Here is a 22,553-nt window from a genome sequence, read left to right as displayed (position 1 = left end):
CTTTTACATTTCAAATATTTATAAGCTCTTAAAATTTTAATCCTTAAACGAATTAGCAAAAAGAAACATAGACAGAGGAAAAGAGACTGACGCTATTGTGATTTGTTAAATATGTTTCATGTATGTCCTTATGCCCATAGAAGACCCAAATTACACGTGTACCAAATGTAAACTAAATGAATCACTGGAAGAAAAGGTAAAGGGTCTCTAGACGTTACTCTAGCCACTCTGAAACTCAACCTACAAAAATGAGAAACTCTAACTTAAGCAAGAAGACTATATCCTAATTGAACATGATATACAACTTCAAAAAGATAGAAACATGTGACTCACAGAGACAACAACCAAGAACTTTGGCCCTGCTGTCTAGTCCAGCCCTTTTGGATGTGAGCAATCTGTTTAATATTCTCCCTGTGGAAGAAAGCATGCAGACACCTAGAAAAGAGACATCTTTAAGAGCTCCTGTGAAAGGAAAAAAAGTAACTCAGACTTCCCTAGGGGAAAAAAAGGCAAGTGTTGGTGATAGGCAGAGGTGATATTCAGCCAATTCTGACCAGTTCTGGCAAACCGGTAGTGGAAATTTTGAGTAGTTCAGAGAACCGGCAAATACCACCTCTGACTGGCTCCGCCCCATCTATTCGCTGCCTTCCGAGTCCCAGCTGATTGGACTCCCAGCTGATCAGCTCGATCTTCTTCTATTGCCCTCCACAGGAGAACGGAGCTGGAAAGCAGGTTAGTGGAGTGGGGTGGAAATGGAGATTTTACAGTATCCTTGCTGTGGAGTGGGGAGGGAATGGGGATTTTGCAGTATCCTTCTGCTGCCATGCCCATCAAACCAAGCCACACCCACCAAGCCAAGCCCACCAAGCCATACCCACAGAACCGGTAGTAAAAAATTTTGAATCCCACCACTAGATAGGAGATTCAGTTCTCAGGGGAACAGAACCAGCTATTTGTAGACTGGACGTTAAATCTAGAAAAGTATGATATCTCCCTGGAGCAAAAATCAAAGACATGACCAAAATAATCAAGCCCATAGATTACTATCCATTTCTTCTCCATGTAGGGATGAAGGACACAACAATGAAACAATATCGAGAAATAAGGAGCAGCTGGGCAAGAAAGTTAAGAATTTAGGAGCATAGGTGATATTTCCATTTGTACTTCCAACAAAAGTTCAACATCCAATGAGGGAACAAAGAACTTAAGAAATGAATCAGTGGCTTAAGAGTTGGTGCCACCAAGAGAAGTTCAAATTCCTAAACCATTATCTGCATTACCTACATTATCACTTTACCTATAATACCTCTTTAAATATGAACCACCAGTGTGCGGCAGCAGCCAAAAACAGAGGGATAGGCTCAAGATTATGTGAAGTAGTAGTATCGCTTGATAACGCCTTAGTAAGGCCATAGTTGGAGTACTGCATCCAGTTTTGGTCACCATATTATAAAAAAGATGTGAGACTCTGGAAAAGAACAACAAAAATGATTAGGGGGCTGAAGGCTAAAACATATGAAGAACGGTTGCAGGAATTGGGTTTGTCTAGTTTAGTGAAAAGAAGGACTAAGGAAGACATGACAGCAGTGTTCCAATATATGAAGGCTTGCCACAAAGAAGAGGGGGACAACCTATTTTCCAAACCAACTGAAAGCAAGACAAGAAACAATGGATGGAAACAAATCAAGGAGAGAAGCAACCTAGATCTAAGGACAAATTTCCTAAGAGTGAGAACAATTAGCCAATGGAATGGCTTGTGGGTGCTCCAACTCTTTAAGAAGAGACTGGATAGCCACTCATCTGGAATAAGCAGGGGGTTATACTAGAAGACCTCCAAGGTCCCTTCCATTTCTGTTATTCTATTTTCTGTATGCTCCATTGAATTCAATGAGATTTGTGCATTAGGCAAGTTGTATGAGATGGAAATCCTCATATATATTTAATACATAAAAGCTGTGACTCATTTAGGACTATGTGAGATAGGATGAAGGGGATGACGAGTTTTTGGGTGCATGATTTGCTGAGCATAGCATCACCTATTAATTGAAGTTTGCTTGTAGTGCATTTATGAATTCAAATGATTGTACGTCCATGGCAATGGGCTTCACCATATTCAAGTAACCATTAGCATTAATAAAAACTCACATTTAATGTAATTCTGCAAGAAAATAATATTGAATGGAAGAAGCATGCATTGCAAATTCCCTACGACGAAACTTCAATGTTTCCAAGAAACAGTTTATGACAATGCATAATGCAAATTTCAGATGTAGTTGCTGAAAGTAGAAATGATAAATACTGAAACTGGATTGGGGGGGGGGGGGGTTAGTTTAATATCTTAATACATTTAAAAACCTAAACTCATTATATTACATATTCTATGTATTTAGACAAAATGTATATTTGTCTATATTGAGACAAAATAAAGTGCATACATACAGCTTTTGCCTGTTGTTATGTTGCAAAGTGTAAATTTTCTTCCAAATAAAGAATTACATTGTAAAATCATTTTTAAAAAGTTGCCAAGTTAAGACAATTGCATTCTTCAATAAAGTTTCTGAATGAAGTAAAGGTAAAGTAAAAGGTAAAGGTTCCCCTCACATATATGTGCTAGTAGTTCCTGATTCAAGGGGGCAGTGCTCATCTCCGTTTCAAAGCCGAAGAGCCAGGGCTGTCTGAAGACGTTTCCGTGGTCATGTGGCCGGCATGAGTAAATACTGAAGGTGCCCGGAACGCTATTACCTTCCCACCAAAGCTGGTTCCTATTTTTCTACTTACATTTTTACGTGCTTTCGGACCGCTAGGTTGGCAGAAGAAGGGACAAGTAATGGGAGCTCACTCCGTTCTGCAGCACTAGGGCACTAGGGATTCGAACTGCTGAACTGCTGAACTGCTGACTTTTCTGATCGACAAGCTCAGCGTCTGAGCCACCACTTTTAGAAGGTACAACTTCGAAAAGACACATACAGTATATACACTAATTTACTGAGCTAGCTTTCAGCATTGAGTCTGATTCCTGAGGCAATCTCCAAGCCTAATTAATATTAGGCTAAGGAAAGCTACTGGTACAACTCCAGGATTTGAGGCTCCAGGATTTGAGGCTGAAGGCATTTATAGAAAGAAGAAATGATAAGAGTAGGCCGTAGTAAATCAGATGGGTGGGCAGTTACACATGGGTACCTGTGGGAAGCCACATATACAGTAGTATCTGCTGGGATACCTGTGCAGCCCAGGAAGAGCATATGAAGGACACAAGTAACAGCAGTGCTAATCTTATGCCAAAATTTGATCTGTGTCATTTAAATTGTTACCTTATGTCAGGGGTGTCCAAACTTGGCAACTTTAAGACTTGTGGATTTCAACTCCCAGAATTTCCGAGAGCTGGCTGGGAAATTCTGGGAGTTGAAGTCCACAAGTCTTAAAGTTGCCAAGTTTGGACACCCCTGCCTTATGTAATCTCAAATAGGTATATATTTGTATGAAATGCAAATCAATATAACGATTTGCATTTTTTTAATTAAATCAAAATGGGACATATCTTACTGCTGAGTCGTCATGAACAATCTTTTTTTTTTCTCCAAATGCTTGGAAAATTTACAAAGCCAGGAGTAAAATTCTGGTCTGCCTCCAACGTTATCAGCTTCTGTCTTGAAGGCTGAACAACTTTTAAACTATCCAAACAGTAACAAAAATACAATATTCTTGAATGCATAGAACTACAAAAACACATGTCCAAACTAAAATGACCCAGTGCAGGGGTGTCAAACTCGGGTCATCACGGCAGCGTCACGTGACATACTGGCACTTTTTTCACCTTCGCTAAACCGGGCGTGGCCACTGCGTGATGCATCTGGCCCGCGCAGCCGTGATCTAGTGCAAATTTTACGTGTTTTACCATTAGCCTCTTGCCAATACTGTTCTCTTTGTCAGACTGGCTATCTTAAATCCTTGACAAGAATTACTGTAAATATGCTAATGGAAGATCATTTTATAATAAATAGGAGAGACTGAAAAATGACCCCAAAACATGAATATAGAAGATATAGAAGATGTACTTATACCACAGGTTAGTTTATTCCTGGAATCCTGGAAATAAATGTGAAAGTGATGCCGCCCAGAAACAAAGAATATTAAAAATATTCTTAGGAACATCATCAAACTACAATTTCTTACATTCCTTCTAGCAATGAAGAAAGGAAATTGGAAATTTCTTGTTCCATCAACAAAACGTTGATGGACTACAATTCCAAACATCCTTCACCATTGACCAATCTGAATGAGACTTGCAGTTCATCAAATATCTCAATCCACTATTTTCACACCCTTATCATAGACAGACTGCAATGGGGAATGCAGTTATACAGATAGTCCTCAACTTACAATTCCATAAGTGACCATTCAAAGTTACGACAGCATTGCAAAAAAGTGACTTATTACTTTTTTCACACTTATGACCATTGCAGCATCCTCAAGGGCACATGATTTACATTTAAATCAGTGGTGAGATTCAATTTTTTTTACTACTGGTTCTGTGGTTATTGCTTGGTGGGCATGGCAGGGGAAAGATACTGTGATATCTCCATTCCCACCTCACTCCAGGGGAAGGATACCGTAAAATCTCCATTCCCACCTCACTCCAGGGAAAGGATACTGTAAAATCTCCATTCCCTTCCCACTCCAGGGGAAGGATACTGTAAAATCTCCATTCCCTCCCCACTTCAGGGGAAGGATACTGTAAAATCTCCATTCCCTCCCCACTCTAGGGGAAGGATACTGTAAAATCTCCATTCGTTCCCCACTCTAGGGGAAGGATACTATGAAATCTCCATTCCCTCCCCACTCTAGGGGAAGGATACTGTAAAATCTCCATTCCCTCCCCACTCCAGGGAAAGGATACTGTAAAATCTCCATTCCCACCTCACTCCAGGGAAAGGATACTGTAAAATCTCCATTCCCTTCCCACTCCAGGGGAAGGATACTGCAAAATCTCCATTCCCTCCCCACTTCAGGGGAAGGATACTGTAAAATCTTCATTCCCTCCCCACTCTAGGGGAAGGATACTGTAAAATCTCCATTCGCTCCCCACTCTAGGGGAAGGATACTGTGAAATCTCCATTCCCACCTCACTCCAGGGGAAGGATACTGTGAAATCTCCATTCCCACCTCACTCCAGGGAAAGGATACTGTAAAATCTCCATTCCCACCTCACTCCAGGGAAAGGATACTGTAAAATCTCCATTCCCTCCCCACTCCAGGGGAAGGATACTGTAAAATCTCCATTCCCTCCCCACTTCAGGGGAAGGATACTGTAAAATCTCCATTCCCTCCCCACTCTAGGGGAAGGATACTGTAAAATCTCCATTCGCTCCCCACTCTAGGGGAAGGATACTGTGAAATCTCCATTCCCTCCCCACTCCAGGGAAAGGATACTGTAAAATCTCCATTCCCACCTCACTCCAGGGAAAGGATACTGTAAAATCTCCATTCCCTTCCCACTCCAGGGGAAGGATACTGCAAAATCTCCATTCCCTCCACACTTCAGGGGAAGGATACTGTAAAATCTTCATTCCCTCCCCACTCTAGGGAAAGGATACTGTAAAATCTCCATTCGCTCCCCACTCTAGGGGAAGGATACTGTGAAATCTCCATTCCCACCTCCCTCCAGGGGAAGGATACTGTGAAATCTCCATTCCCACCTCACTCCAGGGAAAGGATACTGTGAAATCTCCATTCCCACCTCACTCCAGGGGAAGGATACTGTAAAATCTCCATTCCCTCCCCACTCTAGGGGAAGGATACTGTAAAATCTCCATTCCCTCCCCACTCCAGGGGAAGGATACTGCAAAATCTCCATTCCCTCTCCACTCCAGGGGAAGGATACTGTAAAATCTCCATTCCCACTCCACTCCAGGGGAAGGATATTGTGAAATCTCCATTCCCACTTCACTCCAGGGGAAGGTTCCTGAAAAATACCCATTCCCTCCCAATCAGCTGGGACTCGGGAGGCAGCGAATAAAATGGGGGCGGGGCCAGTCAGAGGTGGTATTTACTGGTTCTCTGAACTATTCAAAATTTCCACTACCGGTTCTCCAGAACTGGTTAGAACCTGCTGAATACCACCTCTGATTTGGATACTTGACAACTGACTCACATTTATGATGGTTTCGGTGTCCTGGGATCATGCAGGGCCCAGGGGTCATGTCCTTTTGCGAACCTCTGACAAGCAAAGTCAACAGGGAAACCAGATTCATTTAACCAGGTTACAAATTTAACAAGTGCAATGATTCACTTAACAAAAGTGGCAAGGAAAGTTATAAACGGAGGCAAATTTCTCACTTGGCTACGGAATATTTTGGGCTCAATTGTGGTCAAAAGTCGAGAACTAGCTACATTGCTTTTTCCCAGATGCCTCTCCGCAAAAATGGAAGTCCAGCAGTGCTAACTTCAGTTCCTGCTCCTAAATGTCTATAGACATCTTTGGCTGTCCCAAAGATGCCTTTTCAAGAAGCAACTGGACTTTCTGGCTTTTCTTGATGTTTCACTTTTCATCCTAGAAGTTTCTTTATCTCTGGCTGGATGGTAGGGAATTCCTGCTCCTAATACTCTGTCTAATGTATTTCAAACTGTCTCCTATTATCTTCACCTTTCAGTATAGTGCAGACCTCTAACCAGGTGCTTTTTCTTCTGTTTGAAAAATAATTGCTCCCAGCTGCAACCTTTTTATTCCCTCTCGGCTTCTTTCCTCTTTAATGAGTACACCTGTGGCCCTCCTTACATAGCACAGCATGCAGAACAGGCTATCTAATGGAAAGTGTAAGCAAAGGTCAAGATATATATTTTTAAAAAACTTGTGCAAAAGTCAACTTCTCTCTGGGGATATGAACAATGAATCAGAGCCAATTTGTCTTTTTCACAAATAAGAGGCAGGCTGAACATGGACATTTACAACAAGGGGCGTTTATTTTTCATTAAATCAAAGACCGGATAAACAGAACACTCTCAAAATCAGAATGAGATGCTTTTACAATAAGATTGCTAGAATCCTGTGTAATCTTCATTAGGGTCAAATTCTGTTCATTTTACAGGACTTATTTCTGAGCAAACTACATAGTAACAGAGGTGGGCTGCTGCCGGATCGGACCAGTTCGAGTGAATCGGTAGTTCCAACCAGCGGTTGGGCCTGCCCACCCACCTATATAATCGTGTTTTTAATGCCATGTGCATACTCACATTTTCGGTTCTGGGTGAACCAATGGCGGGTTCCAGATCCCATTACACACACACGGTGCGCGCACACATCGTAGCTGCCAGCAACACTTCTGCAAGCCTCCGCGACGCTCCAGCTGCTCGGCGGAGCATCGCGCAGGCACTGTACGTGCCGTGCGTGTGCATGGAAGTGCCAAAGGCTTTAAAGGACAGGTAAGGAGCTTGGGCAGGGGGTGGGTGGGCTCTCCGGAGCACCGTACTGGACCCGGTGCTCCGGGCAAGCTCTGGTACACCTGTACCAGGGCGTACCGCCTGCAACCCACGATTGGGGTGAACCCATTGTTACATTATGTGACACCCAGCTCTGCATAGGAGATAACGATAAGATATTCATCCTAACACTTATTAAGGAATAACTTTAAATACAATGGGTCCCATTTTAATTAGAATGTTTCAATTAAGGCTCCTATATCGGAATTTCAAAAATAAGATGACAGTAAGAGTTAGTAGGTGAGACAGAGATAACAAGCTTATCTCTTTATTACTATCTACTGTGGCAGTACAGATATAGGTACCAGGGTGGGTTCTGGCAGTCACTAATGCTGGTTTGCTCATGGACATGCCACACACTGTGCGTGCATGCGCAGTGCAATACAAATTGCTCTGCACATGCGCAGAAGCAAAAAGCAAGATGGCACTGCCACCGGCACCACCCGGAGAACTGGTTCAGGGGTGTGGCAGGCCTGGGTCACTGCTGATTCCAGTGACCCAGGCTGCCAAGCCACTACTGGTTTGGCTGAACCGGTCCAAACTGGTAGGAACCCACCACTGATAGGTACCCTGATATCAACTAAATGTTTTTAAGATAGAGATAAAATCTAAGTTTACTAAAGAATAAACTTCATTAGACAGGCTGAAATACAGACTGTAAAACAGATGATGTCTTTGCACAAATTGTAAGTCCCTATGAGTTTAATGTTGAAGTAAATGAGAGATTCAGCCTTTTAGCTTGGTATACATATTGTGTGAATCCAGCTTCTCTAGCTTGTACGTGTGAAATGTCATTAAATGTAGGAGGACTTTTTCTGCCCTTTCCATTATCCCTTTTATTCCCTGGACTTAAGATTTTGTTTTGGCTTCTGATAGAAGGGAGATGCAGCTTAGATGCCATGTTTGGAATAAATGCATTCATTCATTCATTCTCAGTTGCTTCTGATTTTTTTTTATAACTCCCCCACCCCGCCTGCTTCATTTTATTTGTTGTTTGCCAAATTTCTAAACTGCTCATCTCATCTAACTGGCCCACATAGATTTACTCATATCTATTTGTTGAGGCCTCCTAAAAAGCGAGTCATAAAGATAAAATGCATTTGTGATAACAATCAGGAACATGCTTTTTATTAAGGAAGAAATGCCATTTTACACCCCTCTCTCTCTCTCTCTCTCTCTCTCTCTCTCTCTCTCACACACACACACACACACACACACACACACACACACACCAAACCATTTCACGAAGGTTCTACCCCATCAGAATTTGCCGGAACTTTGTTGCTTTATCAAAATCAGTATGTGATATGGACAGAACTTAATGTATTGTATATTTATTTTGACATATGATACAGTTTATACAGACCCTCTTCCTTGGTACCTACTTATTTTCTTACATGCCATTCCCCTTTTAGATGGTCTCTTTAATATCTTTTGTGTAGCTGTATTTAGTTCCCAGAATTCCAGTGAAGTTCCTTTGAGGGGGAAAAAAAACCCTGGAGGAAACTTCTGTAATGGAAAGCACTGGGTCAAGGAAGAAAATTCAGGAGGGTTTTAATTAGGGTTATGAAATTAAAAATCTAGGAAGAGTTGCTTAAAGTTGGCTGTGTTTGGTTAGCTATTCAACCGTAACATTGACAAGCCCTCTGCTTTTCCCTTTGGAAATATACTGCCCAGTTCTGTGACTGTTTAGTTAGAAGGAAAATCTGTGTGGTCAGTTATCATTTCCTAGGGTGCATGTTTGCATTTCAGAAGAAGCCCTGGGAAGGGAAGGGAAAACACAAAAGAAAATTTGGCTTGGAGACCAAATGAAAAGGACGAGAAAGGAATCTAGAGGAACAAAACTGGATCTATTTTGAAAAATCTAGAGAAAGTGGAGAAGAAAGAGAAAGTGTCTTTTAAAGAGCAGAATCCTCTTTCCATAACATGAACTTTCTGTGACTACTCCTGAAACGGAGACATAAAAATATTAAAAATGCACGAAATATGATCGCATGACAAATTATCTGAAGGACAGAGCCTCCTCCCATCAAACCAGCTTCAACATACTGTTCCTTGTACTTATCTGTAGCTATCAGTTGCAATGTATCTTCCTATATCCTGCCATCACAGCATGCAACCATGGAAACATACTGGGAAAACACATGGTTGCCAAAATTACAAATATGCCAGAAAGGTTAAGGAAAGGAGGAATCGGGTTTGCAGGCAAGAAGTTGTCCATAATTGCAACTGTTCGTGTTTTTAGTTGAACTAGTTGAAAGGACACAACATAAACCAAAAACATGGGCTGGGTGCACTAGCTGTATATTCCTTTGTGTTCAATGAGAGTTATTATTGCTCTAGAACTGTGATGGTGAACCTATGGCACGCGTGCTGGAAGTGACACGCAGGGCCAACTCTCTGGGCACGCGAGCTGTTGCCAGTTGCTCTTCCAGGTTCCGTCATGCTGGTCAGCTGGTTTTCACACGCGCAGGAGTGTTGGAAAACGGAAGAGCAGCCACCCGGTGTACATGCAGGTGCTGGGAGATGATTTTCTTGTTTATAGCAGCTGGACTTTGTGCACACATGCACACCAGAAGCCGGAAGATAGGTGGCATGTGTACTGGCCACCTGGTCTTCCGGTTTCTGGTGTGCATGCACACGCAAAGTCCAGCTGGCCAGTGCGCATGCACACACTGGAAACTGGAAGAGCAGCCATCCAGTTTGGTATGCAAAATATTCCGGGTTCTGGCACACATGTGCACGCATGCACATGCTCTCGTTTCGACACTCGGTATCCAAAAGGTTTGCCAACACTGCTCTAGAACTATCAGTTGACCAAGGCAGATTTTTTTTTCTCCAAAAACTTTTTTATTTATTTTTAATTTTCAAAACAAACAAAAATCCTCCTTCTTTACATCCTGTAGAAAGTGTATCAGTTGGTTACAAAAGGTTTTTGTGCATCTCTTCTACCGTCATCAAGTATAATTCATATTAACTCTAGTATCTTAACTCAAATGTTTATACATATTACCATCATCATACCTCCACTTTTATTTGACTATAATGGTTTAAACGTCCTTCATCATAAAATATAGCAAAATTTAATACATAACCACATACTGGCATTTCATTTACTTATTTATAAAATCCTCCATTAACATTAAATCCTTATATCCTATTCTAGCTAAACATCCGTAATATTTAATAACAAAGTTTTCTAATCCTCCTTTCCAAATCACTGTTCACAATTTACATCCAATTTCCTTATACCCATCCATATATATAGATTATTATTATTATCCTTTATTTGGCTATATCCTATATCATAGCATTTCCCCCCTAATAATCAGAACTTAACTGTGCCTAGTTTAGTTCTTTTTTTATTGTTATTATTATTATTGACCTTTATATATAATCCAAAAGGATTTCTAGCCTTCCCTTCACGGGTATCATTCAATATTCATATCCTATTATTGCTTATCATAACACTACACATTGTATACAGTATTATCATGATCATTTTTTTATTTAACTATACCTATTATCACTAAATTTCACTAGGTTTAGCTAGTAATTTTAAATTATACTCTTCCATCTATCAACCTATATCTTTCCAATAACAAAACAATCTTATGTCCTCTGCCATTTGTGGTATCAATCTTCTAAGCTTAATCAGCTTTGTATGGACTAGTCCTAGCATCTCCTTGCTTGTAAGATCTCTCATATAATCCTGATGCCCTCTTTCTGCTTCTTTGTTCCACTTGTCTTTAATTGTTAGCAGTGTTATCCATATTTTCATTAATAAAGTTTCATAGTACATAAATGGCACCAGTGAACATATTTGGAATTTTGATAGTAGGCTATTTTGATGCCGTGAAGGAGGCATTATGGTATGGCCATTAGATGACAGCAAAACACTTTTTTTAAAAAAAAACCCAGCTTTTTGCTTCTACCTAGAGCATGAGTGTCAAGCTGGCGGCCCATGGACGGGATGCATCACACGCAGGCCACGCCCACCCCAGATCTTGCTTGTTTCATATCCAGTCTTTCCCATCTTTCCCAGTTCATCTCCAAGCCATTTTTCTCTCGCATTTCTCCTTTTCACCAGCTCAAAACACTTTCACTTTCCATTCCTTCCGTTTTGGGGCCTCCCCGACTTCATCAGCCTTGGCTGGATTTTTTGTTCACCTGTTTGAAGAAATTTCTCTTGCTTCTTTCAGGGATTTTGCGATATCCCGAAGTTCACCAAGACGTATTCTTCCTGTTCACTGTCTCTTCGGGACAGTTTAGATCCGTTTGGAACCCCCCCCCCCCAGTGGCAAAAGTGTCGATTGCGATCTCAGAGCATTGAGACCACACATCGTGTTGTCGCAACTTCGGCCCCGCCCCGACCAAGGCAGAATTCTTGATTGAATGACCGGATTTAAATTCTCCTGCTGATCAGCTGGAGTTAGATTGATGGTGCTCTTAGCATTTCAAGAGACTTCATCAAGATCTTGAGGATTTTAGATCTTCATCAAGATCTTCATCAAGATCTTGAGCATCTTAGCATTTCAAGAGACTTCATCATGATCAAGAGACTTCAAATTATCAGCTTCAGATGATTTGTGATGGTCCATTTGTGATGGACACAGATTTTGATCTGTGGAAATGCCCATAGACTTTCCCACTATGAGTTAAAAATGTTTATCTTTAAATCAGGATTTTCACATTTTTGGCACCAGTGAACATATTTGGAATTTTGATAGTAGGCTATTTTGATGCCGTGAAGGAGGCATTATGGTATGGCCATTAGATGACAGCAAAAAACCTTTTTTTTTAAAAAAAAAACAGCTTTTTGCTTCTACCTAGAGCAGGGGTGTCAAGCTGGCGGCCAATGGACGGGATGTATCACACGCAGGCCACGCCCACCTCAGATCTTGCTTGTTTCATATCCAGTCTTTCCCATCTTTCCCAGTTCATCTCCAAGCCATTTTTCTCTCGTGTTTCCCCTTTTCTTCCCATGACTTCCTCTGAAATACAGACATGCACACTAGGAGATAATAACTGACCCCACAGGTCTCCCTTTTTGTTCTATGTAGCCTGATCAGAATCTTAATTGTTCCTTGAAGAAAATTTTCCTCCATTGCCATTTTTCCTGCAGGAAACTTGTTATCTTGAAGAAAAATCCTGCATGCAGCTTTGGGTGGGTTTTGGTTGATAGTGTTCTGACCCAGGCTTCCTGAGACAGTAAAAATCACACGCTTAGTCCCAAAACTCGTTTTTTTTATTTAAACGGCTGTGAATTATGTTCATTCACAGCCCATAATGATTCACAACCAGTCTGTTAAGAGTCTGACAGAAGTCTGCCACAGTCTTTCAGGGTAAGGCTGATAAGCACCCACCATTATCTCCCTTGAAATACTGCCAGAGACCTAATTGCCAATTAGTTTTGCAAGGCCAAACAGAGCACAGAGTCAAAATGGAGCTTCTCAGAGTTTAAACTGACCAGAACGAACAAAGTTGCTTCCTGCAAAGGCTCACGTCCATTTTGCTCCTCTTTTATGTCTTATGGGAGGGGACAATCATCTCCAAGCCTTACTCCTGAGTCACCTTTTTGTCTTAATTGTCCTTGCCTTCTGGCAGCTCTGTGCATGCACGCACTGGGGACCAGCTCCTTGTCAGGGGAAGATTTCACCCTGAACTAAATGAGATCTTAGATCGCGGTGTTTCCAAACAGCATTATCTTTAAGGTGCGGAAAAAAAGAAATAAAAATCCCGGAAAACATATTCTAATTAAAAACAAGCTTTAATACAAAAATAAGAAATAGTAAATAAAACAAATCTATCTAATTGTTACATTTTAGCAGAAACAATTCTGTCTCCCAGTTTCCTGGCAGACGGACAAAGATCAAAATAAAAGAGAAGTCTCTGGAATGTGTGAAGAGCAGGCGCAGTACATCATTGTCAGATAAGACCTTATGACCTGCGCAGTAACTCTTTCAGTAACTATTTAGTTTCAGTTCGGCTATTCAGTTCAAGACTAGCAAACAATTTAACGCAGTGACACTCCTCCTGTTCCTCTGCCTTGCTAATGTCAGGCTCTGGAGGCTCTGGAGGCAGCACATAACTTCCAGATGGCCCTGGCCCCCTCTCTGCCTCCAACGCAGAGCCCTCGTCCAAGCCTTTCCTAGACTCCAGGACTGGCCCATATTCCTCCCCAACCTCCTCACTGTCTGAATCTGCTGCCAGCTCCGCAGGCCGCCAGCGGACCACAACAGATAGTATATTGGTTTGCAAAGTAGACTTGAGAGATTCTCGTTTCACAGAATAATAGGCTCCTGTTGCTCCTGTCTGTGACTAAGTAATTACCTCATCTATGCTATTGCTTTAAGAGTTACAATATGTGAATGGCTTGCTTGACAAAAATCATGGGGAGTAGTGAAGCAGTATCTATAGACCCATCTGGTAAAATTAGACTTTCTTGTTTTCTTGCTCTCCTTTTGTGGCACTCTGCATAATGTTACATGCCACAAAGCATATGTATATGGGAATCAATGAATTGTAAAGAATGTACCGCATTGAAATCCAAAGCTTTGCTAAAATGAGAGGAAAACAACTCTCTCTGACCTAGATTAAAAGAAAAAAATGATTGCATCAGTCCAAAGGTCATTATATTGGATTGGGTTTTCCCCCCCATTTTTAAGAGATTGATTCTTGAAACCGGAGTTACTTTATCTCCCTGCCTGGATACTGTATTTTTAATAATGTTCATGACCCAACTAAATGGTTTACATTATGCACATATGCTGAAGATCTGCTCTTTCCAGCCAATACAAATTTTATATTCCTGTTTAATCAGTAAAGTTAAAAAAAAATCTTTATTTTTATGTACTGTTTCCCACCTAATTACACAAGTGTTACATCTGAATGCACTTTAAGGTACTTATATTACTGAAATTCTAAACACCTAATTTGGTATGCAAATTTGACCTGCTTTTGTATCTCAATTGTAAATCGGTAAAAAACCCTTTTGGTTTTAAAGTAAGGATCCTAAGAATTTAGCAGTTTTATAAGTGCAAGTAGAGACTTCTTAAATTATGTGATTTTTCTTAGGTGGGTGTTCTTGTTAATTTCTGTGAAGTACAGATATTATCATCAGCCTTTGGTACCAGCGTTCTTTAGACTTGAAAGTCTTTTCTGAAGGTAATATAGTTCATTATATTAGATGTATTTGTTATTCCACAGAATAGCTGTCGCAGCAATATTTCTGCTTTAGCAGCAGCACTGACTACCCCAAAAAAAGTGCCAAGCAAAGGAGATAGTGGGATTTGCCCTGGGCATGAGTGAATTTTCATGATCCAGTCTGAATTATTTAAATATTAACTAAATGGACCCATTTCCTGAATATCTGAATTTTAAGAATCTCTAAACTCTTGCAGCTCTCAGTTCTCCCAAGTGACCAAGTTAATTGTTGCAGACTGAAGAAGTCACTTGGATAAGCATCTCTTAAATGAAAGCTTCATCTCTGTCTCTATGTTTTTAAATTCATTAATTCCATTTATATGGCCATCCATCTCAGACAAGTTAAGTGGCTCATAATAATTTTTTGCCTTTTTAAGTAAAAAAAAAAAAAAAGGGGGGGGGAGACAATATAAATAGAAATTAGCACTTAGGCTTATGTACCACTTCACAGGGCTTTACAGCCCTCACTAAACAGTTTACAGAGTCAGCATGTTTCAATCTGGCTCCTCATTTCACCGATCTTGGAAGGATGAAAAGTTGAGCCAACTGTGAACTGGTCAGAATCGAACTCCTGGCAGTGGAATGCAGAGTTAGCCTGCAATACTGTATTCTAACCACAGTGCCACCACTTGAATAAACAGTTTGATTTTTTAAAAAAAAAATCATTACAGATACAAAACAAATTTTTCAACAAAATTTATTATTATTTATTTATTTATTTTATTAGACTTGTTAGCCATTCCCTCTCCACGAAGGGACTCGAAGCGGCGTACAATAAATAAAGAATCACATGTTACACAATTAGACATTACACGGAGGAGGTATAAAGATCACACAACAATTGTGTGTCACCCGCTCCAACACTGACTTCAGGGCCTTCCAAAAAACTTACAGAACCTGATCTCCAGGAGGAAGATGTTTCATAGGGCAAGAATAGCAACAGAAAAGGTTATCTTCCTTGGTCCTGGATAAAAATTGCACACCTTAATGGAGGGGACTCATTTTCTTGCTGGGTGTGGATGGAAGAGGTAGACTGGAGAGGAATGGTCTTGCAAAAAACCTGGTCCCATGCCACAGAGAGCTTTAACAACCAGCACTTTGAAATGAAACCCAAAGCATTTTGGCAACCAATGCAGCTTGCAGATCATATCTATAACATGAGCATACTAGAACTGCTTAAATGTCTGCATTGAATTCCAGGAGTTAGCGATATATTACAGAAAGAAGTATGTTATTTGTCAAAATGTATTTCAAGTAATTATTATTAGCAACAACGTGCTCACAAATTTATTAAACTGATGACAGAACTAGCCAATCCCCTTGTCATATTGAGAGTCACATAGAGCAGTGTTTCCCAACCTTGATGACTTTAAATCCTGTGGACTTCAACTCCCAGAATTCCCCAGCCAGCTATGCTGGCTGGGAAATTCTGGGAGTTGAGGTCCACAGGACTTAAAGTCGCCAAGGTTGGGAAACACTGACATAGAGAACCTGTAAAAATAGTACAGATAGAAGAGAATATTTGTAGCTCAGGGTTGAATTGTGGAGTCCTTGGCACCAAATAGCACTGTTTCGGGTGGTTTAGTCTTTCTTTTCGTCCTAATCTGTTCCTGGGGTTCTTATTTTTACAAATGAAGCTCCCACATTCTTTAATTCTGATTCATGTTGTCTATTAATGACAAGACTAGGCTGTTGGTTTGAGTTCCAAGCTTGCAAACATTTCATCACCATTCAAGAAGACATCATCCATGTGATGTCATCAGTAAGCTCATCAGTAAGAGTGCGGGTCTTTAAATACCTTTTTTTTTAACAACACTGGCACTTTTTAAACTTCTGATAATTACTTTGATAATTCCCTGGATAAGGTTAAAGAGGTGGCCACATTTCTGTGATGAGGAATTGTAATAAATTCCTGATATCAACTGGTTGTGACTCAATTCTGGCAAGAATGGTGCTTCCATTCTTATTCTTAATTTGAGACTCAGGGAAATAGTTCCTGCTTTTTTATATAGTTTCCTTGCAGCTATGAAACTCCTTCTCCATCTGAACTAAATACTCCCTCAATGATTTTAATTCACTACAGGTAGTATATAGGATAGCCTTCTCATGTTGGTGCTCTTAGGAACTGCCTCAATCCTCAGCTATCATAAATCCATGTCGTGGATCATAGTTCTAAGAGTTATTGTCTCAGGAGGAAGGTCTCTGAGTCAGTGTAGGTTGGAATTTATTGCACCATGTGTAGCCTTGATGAACACTTTGGCTGCTGTTAGTTATTGCCATGTTATAACATCTGCCCTGTTCTTTCCTTCTGTGTTCTAGCAATGCTTCCGTGTTTCTCCTTTCTTTTTTCCTTTTCCTGCTTTCAGCCAAAGAAACTTAGTTTTCCATTCCTCCCAACATAAGCCAAACAATTTGCAATTAAACTAAAGCATCTATAATTTGTGTTCCAAAGCAAATCACTAAAACATCTTATACACAAACACCCGCCCACCCCAAATACTATTATTACTGGCCATCTTTTATTAACCAACAACAACGTTCAAATTTCCACCAGAAGTAGCTTTTTTTCCCAGGTTCGGAGGATGATTAACCTATAAACCCACAATCTTATTGTTAGATACTTGCTGTAATTACAGTGGTTTCCACCAAGGTCCTCTGTTCCGGAAACAGAGGTTTAATCCTATTGGTCAAAGGATCTGACAGCTCCCTATAAAAGGGCTGCTGTCAGACTCAACCTTCGCTGGATTCACTTGTTTTACTTAATAAAGAGCTATTGTTACCATTAAGCCTGCATGTGCCTATCCATTACCCAATCTAACACTGGTGACAAGGATGGGATTGGAAGGCAACCAGGCGAACCGAAGAGCATAGCAACCCAGCAAGTACATCCAGCCCGGAGCTCAGCCCGCCTTCGAGCAGCCATTTTTGAGCAGCAAACTCAAAACGCCCTCTGAACACAAAATGGCCATGCACGCCCCATTGACTCTGTATGACCCAGTCACAGAGCACTGGGACTCATACATGCTACGCTTTGACTGCTTCCTCGAGGCAAACGACCTCATGGGCCTTTCTGAAGGCCGCAGGAAGAACATGTTCCTCGGGTACTGTGGCTGGGAAGTGTTAGAGATGGCAAAAGACCTCTCTGAGCCGACACGGCTACAATCAGTCGCCTGGTCCGTGCTTCAGCAGACACTAAGGACTCACTATGTGCCCAAGCCATCCAAGCACGTTCGCTGGCATGAATTTAACATCAGAAACCAGAAGGAGAGCGAGTCAATTAACAAGTACATTGCTGCGCTCCGCAAGGCTGCAGCGTACTGCGAATTCCGAGACCTGGACAAGCTGATCTGGACAGCATAATTTGCGGCGTACGGGACATTAATCTACAGAGGAGGTTACTTGCTAAATCTAACCTCACTCTATAGATCGCCTTGGACGAAGCCAGGGCGTCCGAATCAGCTGTCAAATCTACTGAGACTCTGCAGCACCAAAGCACTCCACAAGGCGCACGAAAGAGTACACGCGTACATCGCGAGGCTGCAGAGCCTGGGAGCTCAGAAGGTGAAGAAGATGACAGCTGCCGCATGCGCAGTAGCCACGCCCAGCCGGCGCACAAATTAAAACCGCGTCTCCCTGTGGAGGAGACCATGCTAGATCGGCTTGCCGTTTCCGCAACGCGACCTGCCAGAGCTGCAAGCGAAAGGGGCATATGGCCAAAGTGTGCCAGAGCGAATTCCCTGCCACTGCCTGGCAGCCTAGAAGCGCACCAAACTACCAACAGAGCCTGGCAGAAGCCACCACGGCGCTCAGTGTTACATTGAAGAAACCCATTCCTTACTTTATTTCATTCTCGCTTTCTAATCCTTCACCGTTACATGCCCCAAAATATATTTGAGATGCTACTTGTTCTACTTTGGTGCATATCAAAAGAAAGACCAGCACAGGGAAGAAAGCTACAGTTTTTAACGGGGGGAAAAAATCCATTCACAGCTCAGTATTTAAAGGCAAGTTAGGACAAGAAATAAATCTTATTCCGTGAGACTTGTCAGATGTGTCACTTTCTGAGTCAGATCTTCACCTGCACTCCTGAACAAAAACAGGCTAATTTTGGTGTAAGGAGTTGGAGGACTGTATCTCATCTGACTTTTAAAATATATTAATGACTTATAGTAAATGATACTTGGGGGGGGAGGGAGAGAGATGAACATTTTCTTTTGTAAAATAATATGCAATGTACAGTGTTCGGGGATTATATGTGATTTCCAACACATACCAAACACAAAGCTCCCTGAAGCCCTCATTATCTGAAAAAGGAAAGAAGCAAATCTTCTTTCCATACCTTTAGCCTCTCAGGGGAATAGCATATCTTGTAGGGATGTGTAATAAAATCCAGGCAACCTAAATAATTCCCCTTGCATCACTATTTCTATACCTACCGTATTTTTCAGAGTATAAGACGCACCTTTTTCCCTCAAAAAAAGAGGGTGAAAATCTGGATGCATCTTATACACCGAATACAGCATTTTTGGCCTCCTGAAACCCTGCCCCCTTCACCAAAATGGCTGTGCATAGCCTTTAGGAGGCTTCCAGAGTGCTCCTGGGGGCAGGGGAGGGCAAAAATGAGTGAAAAACAGTCCATTCCCCCCCCCCCAGCCCCCAGGAGCACTCTACAAGCCTCCTAAAAGCTATTCATGCCCTTTTTTGACAAAAAAACCTGGTCTGTTTTTGTGAAAAATGGGCTGTTTTGGGGAGGTCTGCAGAGTGCAAAACCTTTTTTTAAAATTTGCCTCTTCAAAATCTTGGTGTGCCTTATACTCCGAAAAATACAGTATATGGTTAAAATCAGGAAACTAAATAAAAATGCTATAATGATGCCTGATGCCAAAGCTACCATTTCATTCTTTAAAAAGGTGGTTGATTCAGGATCAAACTCCGCTAGGTAAGTCGAAAGAGATCACAGACACTAAAATGTTAACCACTCTATAAAAATGGTGGATCACAACTTCAGTATATTAATCCACATGACAGCGTATATTTACAACAACTGTTCCTAATGTACTTTTTAGTTGACAGATCTTGAAGGAATCAGCTGGTAAAGAAAATGATTGATGTATGCATTGTGGATGCTTCAAAGGGTGAAATGAGCTCAGATTATTGTAATATAGAAGCAAAGAAAGTTCTGTGGTATTAGGTTGCATTCATACATGGAACTGTTAAAGGAGAAGCAAGCATGTGTAAATTATGCTAAACCAACAAGATAACAAAATATCTTCCCATATTTTGTAGACAAGGAAAAATAATTGTTTTAGCACTTGAAGGAACCCAGTCATGACTAATCATGGTGTTATACAAACTTTGCATAAATCAAAGTCTACTTCCCTAGAAAATATTTTTCTGTCTTTAAATTTCAGTGTTACGAATGCGCTTTCATAGTTTGCATTTGGACACTGTTCAGTCTTCAACATTTATTTCAAGATAGCCAAGGTAAAATACCTACCACATACTAATTATTTTCTTATTGTCCTCTAGAAAAATACAAATTCAGGTAGCTTCTTTTAATATAAAAAAGACAAATATCTTATACGTAGTCTTCTCCTCTTCCTCATGGTTTCTAAGCGGGGATGAATGCAACTAGAAACATCTAAGGCAGGGGTGTCAAACTAGCGGCTTGCAGGACAGATGCGTCTTGCACAAGCCACACCCACCCCAGCTCCGCAAAGAGAAAAAAATCGTGATATGTCACGTGACAGAAATATGATGCAGTGATCTAAGGTATTTATAATCCCCCCCTCCCATCTCCAGAATTATACCCAACACTACAGGTAGTCCTTGACTTACAACAGTTCACTTAGTGACCATACAAAATTACGACGACACTGAAAAATGTGACTTATGACCATTTTTCACAGTTACAACCTTTGCAACATCCCCATCATCATGTGACCAAAAGTCAGATGCTTGGCAACTGCTTCATACTTACGACCATTGCAGCACCCCAGGATCGTGTGATCACTTTTTGCAACCTTCTGACGAGCAAAATCAATGGGGAACCCTGATTCACTTAACAACCAGGTTACTAAATTATCAAGTTCAGTGATTCACTTAACAATTGTCATAAAATGGGGTAAAAACTCACTTAACAAATTCTCACTTAGCAATATAAATGTTGGGCTCAATTGTGCTTGTAAGTTGAGGACTGCCTGTACTTCTAATGAGTTTTAGCATTACATTTCTTTTTCTCTCTCTGCTTTCAGTGGGATTGAAATTAACTAGGTAATAAAGCCAGGGATCTGCAACTGAAAACTTCTTGTCCTAAACAATGAAAATCCATCGCAATGGATCTTGCAATGAAAATGTAGCTTATTTAGGTCCAGGAGCTGGCGAAAACAGCAGCCATACAGTGACTTTAGCTGGTGTCAGCAATAAAAAATATATATCAAACCTCATGCCAATTTACCTCATGAAGAACCTGTAATTTAGCCTTTTGAATTTGATACAGAACCCTATTTGAGCTTTATTCTTGCAGTTTATGAAGTAATAATAGCCCTTACAGTAAAATTATAGCCTGGCAGAATACTTTAATACATGAGCCCCTTTCTTCATTGTTGAGGAAATTTAACATGCACAAGTTACAGTTATAAATGCAGAGGAGAACTAGATTATTATATTCACGTGTCAGGAATCGTGGGGCTAAGAGGAGTTGGAGGACATAAGCAAAATATATTTGATGTCTAGTATGCAAAATCATATCCATGGTCTTGGCGTAAATAACCCAAAGCGGCATTTATGCTATATTTTTGCGCTCACATTCCCACATAAAAAATTGAAGTAGGGTTCTTGTAAAAGAAGATGGATGTATGGGATGGCAGGAAAGAACTCTCGATTGTACTATTAAATCTTTAGGGGAAGAATGGAATTATAAATGTTAAAAGATAACACATAATATTAACATCATCTATGAGAATGAATATCTGTGAATGTATGTATGAGAAACAAAAATAAAAAAGCTTTTTCCACCCCCACCCCCCACCCCCATTAAAAATTAATAAATATATTTCCTGGCTTTATCTGATTAATTAATGTTCATGTTGGCTGCCTGTAAATTTCTCTTTTTCTTATGCGGATGAATGCAGCAAGAGTTAAAGAGTTTCCTTTCATACTGACAAAAACACTTTTGGAGGTAAATGCTAACATAGAAAAATAGCCGAGGACTCCATTTCTGGAATAATTGAAATGGTATGTTCAGCGCCTGAGAGAGATTCTCATTCTGGATATGTGAACATTTCTCTTATCAGTTAAAAGAACAGTCTTTTTCTTTTTGCTAGTTCATACAGAGGCTGTAGTTAACAGACTGAGAAGGCTCGTTCCTTAGCAGCCTATGCGATAAAATAGCTTCTGAACATGAAAACTATCCTGTTGTTGATATCTCTGTAATCTAATCTCTTTCCCCTTTCAAAAAAAAATCGAATTAAAAAAGCCACTGTGGATTTTGCTTTTTGGTGTATCATCTGACTATCACACTTGATGCTAGATTTCCATCATGATAGGAGTTGTGAAATAGTTCTTGCAAGCTTATTCTCCTCTTTCTTTAAATGTTCACAACACATTTTTTCTAATTATTCACTTGAGCTTTCAGAGGCCCACATAAGCGCCTTGTTCTTGTCACCAGGTAATTCTGAAACCAGTTTATTGAGTCCAGGCTTTCAAAATCTCCCCCCGCCCCCCCCCGCTCCTTCCAAAATAAATTGCTATCACAATCAATTGTGAAAAGAGAATACTAAAACTTTGCTTTGATGTGGCTAAATGTGTGAATTCAGATTAACATAATGAGGAAATAATATACCATAGGAACTTTCAGACAGCAGTATGTT

General features: G+C 40.6%; 1 protein-coding gene across 1 annotated transcript in view; it reads right to left on the bottom strand.

Moving 5' to 3' along the window:
- The window catches only part of FGF14 (fibroblast growth factor 14), a 382,025-nt gene that overhangs the window by 225,608 nt on the left and 133,864 nt on the right, over nucleotides 1-22,553 (bottom strand). The gene's annotated exons all lie outside the window — the stretch shown is intronic.

The sequence above is a fragment of the Natrix helvetica genome, assembly GCF_964273705.1.
Source record: "Natrix helvetica genome assembly, chromosome: 3".
Classification (NCBI taxonomy): Eukaryota; Metazoa; Chordata; class Lepidosauria; order Squamata; family Natricidae; genus Natrix; species Natrix helvetica.
This window is presented reverse-complemented; position numbering and strand designations above follow the sequence as displayed.